Raw genomic sequence first — 6,803 nt, forward strand, 5'->3', positions numbered from 1 at the left:
TTACGTAGTTGCTGTGGCGTATGTAACCCAACAATATTACGTAGTTGCTATGGTATATGTAACCCAACAATATTACGTAGCTGCTGTGGTATATGTAACCCAACAATATGACGTAGCTGCTGTGGCATATGTAACCCAACAATATCTCTTGAGACATTTGTATTCAATGTACACGTTTCAAAAACCATGCGTGGGAAAATCTTTTCAAAAAATGCAGAAAACATCTCTTATGTATCCTGTGTATCGTTTCTATTTGTTACTGAGATATAAACAGGAGCCCCATGTCGGTGAATATATTAAACTTCTGTATGTTTCACAAAGCGTTCTTTATAGTCCCATAGAGTTATTAATTTCAGAGTTATTAGGAAACACTTTAGTGATATTGGTAGTCTGTTATCTCTGAAATGTATGAAAGCGAATTCATACACGCTATGGACAATACACGTTGTTATTTGCTGTCGTTCGTATTATGTGATTTTTACATAAACTAAGGAGAAAAAATACGACAAACAACTATAAAAAATAAATAAATACATTTAATTTTTTTATTGTATGAAATATTATTTTTCAGAAAGAGGATTGATATTCTTTCAATAGTTCAACCCCCCTCCCCCTCCTCAATAAAACTAGAAGGAGGTTAGGCACCCATGCGGCTGAAAGCAAACACCTGACAATTCAGATTTATGGAGAAGAAAAATTTTCGTTCAGAGGTCTTTTGAATTCACTCATGCTCTTCCAACCACACGTCTCCCTGTTTTTTCACACTTTTTTGCTTGCCTTCTCCATGGTAAACTTCAACCACTGCTTAGGATATATATCATTTATTTGCTGTGTAGAGGTCGCTTCTTAGAGTTAAAGCTAATTACGGACATTTTCCTGTCAACCTCTTGTCAGCTTGCTACGAGTTTGCTCTTAGAGCGGGATGGATGTAGGGTTAGCTGGCCCAGTGGGGCGAATTTTATTGTAGCGCTCTCGACTGAAGCTGTAGTTCAGGAAGATGTGTAATTAGTGCCGTGATTATTATAGTCGTTGTCACATTGACAGACTGAATCACTCTCTTTTTACCAGTCGCTGCGGTGCACTACTCCTTGCCGAGTGCCCTTCTGATTACACGCCACCGTGAATGTAGTTATTGCATTCCTGTCGAGAGAGGGAAGTGTCACGCTCTTCAAGTATTCAGCGCCCTCTAGTGGCCACTTTCTAGGTTCGCCTGACAAACGACTTGGATGACAACACCAGCCCTAAAGAGCACGTGTCCTTCAATATTCTTTTTGTGCCTAACACATGTTTAATAAATTCGCGTGTTTTAAGGTTGTTCATTATACACGTTTACTTATCTAAAGATTATTCTATTTGTTTATATTACGATTCTTTTCTAGTGCTAAATACTACTTTTATAAAAATAACATTTTGTTGTTTGTAAATAAATTATTCAAATCGAATTTGTGAACGCTCTTAACTCGAAAAGAAATATAAATATATATATATTGGATATTTATGTTATTTTATTTTACTAGCATTTAGATTTATGGTACTTATTCATGAATTATTGATTCCGTGCGCACTTTTACGTAGACGTTCATTTATAAACGTAAAACTTTTCAAAATATAACTCACTACTTTTGCTTTCAGTCTAAGGCCAAAGTTATGTTTTAAAATAACTTCTATTAATCTTTGTTAAGTTAAGAAATTTTCCACTGTTAATAACAGTAACGGGAACGATTAACTTTGGCATGTCAACCTACATGATTACCAAAACCCAACCCAACTTATTCCATAGGTGATCATACGTTCAGAGTTATGTTTGTTAAAAAATGTTTAAGCAAGGCTACACAAAGAGCTAAATGCGCTTAGCCGTCTGTACGTTTGAGCTGATGAACTAGGGGGAAGGCAGCACCCACTGTAAACTCGTCAGCTAGTTGGATTTGACCATCACTCTTATAGCATGTTTTTGCCGTAAACGGTAAATCGTGTTCATATTTCTAGAATACTAACCACTAAACCATGCCCGGTACCGCACGTTTAGGGCAACTTTTAGACTCCTTACAAGCTGGACATTTGACCTGTAAAAGGAACAACTTACGTCTAAAAGTTGTATGCTGTTTGTATCGAGAATGATCCTGGGTTTCTTCAAGTTAGTTTTAAATCGAATAAAGATACCCCAGGTGGAAACAACATTTTCTACCCAAGGTTTAATTTAGTCATGAATAACAAAATAAAGGGATCCAAAATACATGAAACTAGATAAGATACCCCAGGTGGAAACAACATTTTCTACTCAAGGTTTAATTTAGTCATGAATAACAAAATAAAGGGATCCAAAATACATGAAACTAGATGAGATACCCCAGGTGGAAACAACATTTTCTACTCAAGGTTTAATTTAGTCATGAATAACAAAATAAAGGGATCCAAAATACATGAAACTAGATATAATGTTTGTTATTTGTATCTATAAATCCTGAACAATAAAAAGAGATAAACTGTTAAACTGGGACAGGAGTGACTAAGTGATTAGCTGTGGATCTGAGAGTCGATGATTTGAATCCACACTCTGACCTCATGGGTGCGTTATATGGGTAACGGTCAAATCTCAGTATTCGAGTATAGTAGTCGAAAAGTTGGCGGTGGGTACCTGTTGACTAGCTGCCTTCCCTCTAGTCTATCAGTTCACAATTAAGGCTAGATAACGCAGATAGCGTTTACGTAGCCATGCGCGAATATATGAAAGAATACAAACCGAATTGCCAAGCTTCTTCCACAAACACACACATACATCGAATAACGTACAATTGAATATGTTTTGCACAACTTGCTGGGAGGGGGGTGGTGTGGGTGGGGGCTCGCGGGCGAAGTAAGTGAAATTGGGGTAATATTTTTGCATGAAAACTACTCTAAGAGCTTAAGTGGAAAACTAGAGCATTGATATTGATAATCTCAATCTCTCATGGTCCACGTGATAGAGCTGAAAGGGACATTAATGAAGTCCAGTGTACGTGTTGAACAATGAATTCTAGGTCAACTATATCTGTTCACAAAAACGTTAAATGAAAACTAAAACCCTAAAAACCAACAGAAGAGACGTATAAAAATCACTAGGCTATCCTCAGAAGCGGTAGACTTGGGAGTTGCGAGATTATTAACCTAAGAAAGTGAAACGAAGATTAATTATAAACATACAGGATTACAAGCCGCAATTAATCTTTGTCTAAGTCACCCATCATAAGCTGCGTTTGATTCCAACAGCAGGCGCACAATTGTAAGGATACTGGGCTGAACAAGTGTGAAGTTGTAAGGATATTGGGCTGAACAAGTGTGAAGTTGTAAGGATATTGGGCTCAACAAGTGTGAAGTTGTAGGGATACTGGGCTCAACAAGTGTGAAGTTGTAGGGATATTGGGCTCAACAAGTGTGAAGTTGTAGGGATATTGGGCTGAACAAGTGTGAAGTTGTAGGGATATTGGGCTGAACAAGTGTGAAGTTGTAGGGATATTGGGCTGAACAAGTGTGAAGTTGTAGGGATACTGGGCTCAACAATTGTGAAGTGGTAGGGATACTGGGCTCAACAAGTGTGAAGTTGTAGGGATACTGGGCTCAACAAGTGTGAAGTTGTAGGGATACTGGGCTCAACAAGTGTGAAGTTGTAGGGATATTGGACTCAACAAGTGTGAAGTTGTAGGGATATTGGGCTCAACAAGTGTGAAGTTGTAGGGATATTGGGCTCAACAAGTGTGAAGTTGTAGGGATGCTGGGCTCAACAAGCGTGAAGTTGTAGGGATACTGGGCTCAACAAGTGTGAAGTTGTAGGGATACTGGGCTTAACAAGTGTGAAGTTGTGGCAACAGTGGCTCAGTATTTCACAAACTGGACTTGAGTTGAAAACAAGTATGTTTATTAAGAAGTTTAGCTAAATCAATAAATCATACCCTAAGCTATTGAAAAGTAACTTTTACATGAATTAAAATATCCCACAAATCAGTAAACTCGAAAGTCACTGTTCACGAGATTTTCGTAATCTGATGAAAAAATACAGAAGCCTAAAAGCATTATGTACTTAAGGGTTAAATTAAGTCTATCTAACCTATATAAAAGTCTGTGTGTGCCATGTCACTTCACGCTTGATTTCTCGAAACAGGGGGAGACATAAAAGCCAAAATGCATTTATCCAGATAGAGTAGTTCGATTACTGTCTGCACATTACGATTTTAGTGAGCAAGGGGGGCGTGAGGGTGTGTGTATGTGCGCCGTGAAACCTTATACGTGTATTGAGTGTTGGTATAATAAGCCTAAAGTTAAGACGTAGTGTGGGATCACCTAGCCTAGAGCCAAGTGCATAAATTTATTATGAAAGTATAAAATATCGATTCGATTTTAAACTTAAATCGTTTCTGAATTAAACTATTTTCTGTTATATCATCAACGTTTTTATTAATCAACAAACCTCTTTGATCAACGGAGACACTAAATTAAGAAATCAACAAATATTTGTCCAGTTTTGTTGTCTATACATTTCATTTTATACTTTCAGCACATGGACTAACAACAATATTAGGTTATACTTTTGTTGTTAAGCAACACGACATGAAAGCCATTATTGGAACGTAGTGTTACCAAAACACACTGACTTTTCTATGTATTAGAAGTTGTTAATCTAACTGATTTTTACCAATAATTATTCTATGAATACTCTACGAATTCGTTTCATGAATGATCTTAATTTTGATTGGCTCACAAAGGAACTTACCGACGTTCGACTGCACTTTCTGCCTCTTTGTTGGTTAATCTTGATTTCGCAACATTTATTTATTTCGGTTAGCTATGTGAGGTTAGGGGTGGGGGTGGTAGTACTTGCCCCTTTCATTTTTTACATAGTTGTCAGTGTGAAATTCAACAACGATATCATGCATTATATTTGTCTATCAAGTTTGAACTGAGACAAAGTTTTTAATGTGAGTAAGCGTTTATATGCAAGATTCTTTTCTTGTACACACAAACAAACACACACACTAATATAGTTGTTGGATCAACTACAGAAGAAAATAAGAACAAAGGAGAAGCGTTTGAATTCACACCAAGAGATAAAGCCTTGCTAAAGAAGAAGATTACACGAGGAAAACCAGAGTCTATAGATGTCTAAACACAGAAATGCTGCCTGTTGTTATGACAACCGAACAGGGCTCAATATATTTTTTGTGTTATTAAGTACCTCACATTCTCGTGTTCAATGATTGTCTTAAATTGAGGGTAGTTTCAAATACGAGTACTGACTGCAAAGCTTATGTTTTTTCTATTATGAATATGCAGCTACTACATAGAAATCCACTGACTACATACATTGTAGATTTTATTATTATTCCACAAATATTACCCAAAAAAATCAATCAGATATAGAAGGCCATTATGTATTTTGTGTAGTTATTATTCATCATTATTCCACTCCCTAGAAATCCACCAGATTTCGAAGGTTATTACCTACTTTGAACACATGCAGTTTGTATTAAAACGATAAAAAAGATGAACAATTTACGTGTGGCTACTACGCCATTGTGGCTACTACGCCATTGCAGTTTTACGTAGTGATGAATGATTTTCATCATCGAAAAAAATGTGTGCAAGAACAAGTATATAAATCCAGCCCGAGAATGAAAAATAAATCCACAAATCCTGCTGCACATAAACACAGAAACATGCCTAAAATATAGGATTTGTTTTTCACTCCCCCCCCCCCCAATTAAAATTTAAGAAATAATTTCGTACAATAAACACAAAATCCAATACTTAACCAACTCAAGAAGCACAAGATGGCGCGAAATAATTAGTGCTTTGAGTTGGTTTTCAGTCAGACGAGGAAAATTCATATTGAAAACTTTTAATAGACAAACACATCTGAAATGTTGTACAAACTTTAAACCGTATCTAATGGTCACCGCGTTTATTGCCCCTAGTGGGAAATAGCGAGAACAGTTTAATTATTTGTTTGTTTTAGCGCAAAGCTACATAATGGACTTTCTACGCTCTGTTCGCCGCTGGAATAATGAGGACTGAACCTAGAATTCTATATGCATATCTGGCAACGCCATCACATGTGAGCGAGGTGTCTCATGATCAGTTGTGTAATGACTCTATATTGTATTGTTTATTAATGACCTGCCATAATGAATTTCTTATGTGGCCAAAAGAAAAAAAAAGTTAGTTGTTCTTTGACAAATATAAAGATGGTGCTAAACCTTATCACAATATTGGTATATACATGTGATGCTTCATAGGTTTATAATTTATAATGTTTTATGTGTACCAAACTGATGAATTAGTGGAGTCTGGTAGTTATAACTGGTTCTCTTAAGATTTAGTGCTGAACACATAGAAAAAAACACAGAGAGTGTCCCCGGGTGGGACAGTGTTAAGTTTACTGACTTATAACGCTAGAATCCGGTGTTATTCTGTAGTTCTGATCTACTTTCTTGCTTTAAACTAAACCCGTAGGTTTAAAACGTTAAATTTCGGGGTTCGATCCCTGAAAGGCACAGCGAAGATAATCTATTGAGCAGCTTTGCGCTTAAACAAACGAAACCTGCAAACTATTTTATTGGTGAAGTATTGAAATAGAGATAACGTCAAACCGTGTTTTTAGAGAATTTTAAATTGTGATCTCCAGTGATCAGAATTATCTGACTGCAGATGCTCTGTATTCTTCATATGTATCTGTAGAAAGTTATCGTAACTGCAACATATATATATATATATATATATATATATATATATATATATATATATATGTATGTGTGTTGTTCTTATTAGTTTAT

General features: G+C 36.2%; 1 protein-coding gene across 1 annotated transcript in view; it reads left to right on the forward strand.

The window, feature by feature from the left end:
* Positions 1–6,803, forward strand: part of LOC106465576 (homeobox protein Meis1-like) — a 203,639-nt gene that overhangs the window by 21,273 nt on the left and 175,563 nt on the right. The gene's annotated exons all lie outside the window — the stretch shown is intronic.

The sequence above is a fragment of the Limulus polyphemus genome, unplaced genomic scaffold (assembly GCF_000517525.1).
Source record: "Limulus polyphemus unplaced genomic scaffold, Limulus_polyphemus-2.1.2 Scaffold1988, whole genome shotgun sequence".
NCBI classification, from domain to species: Eukaryota; Metazoa; Arthropoda; class Merostomata; order Xiphosura; family Limulidae; genus Limulus; species Limulus polyphemus.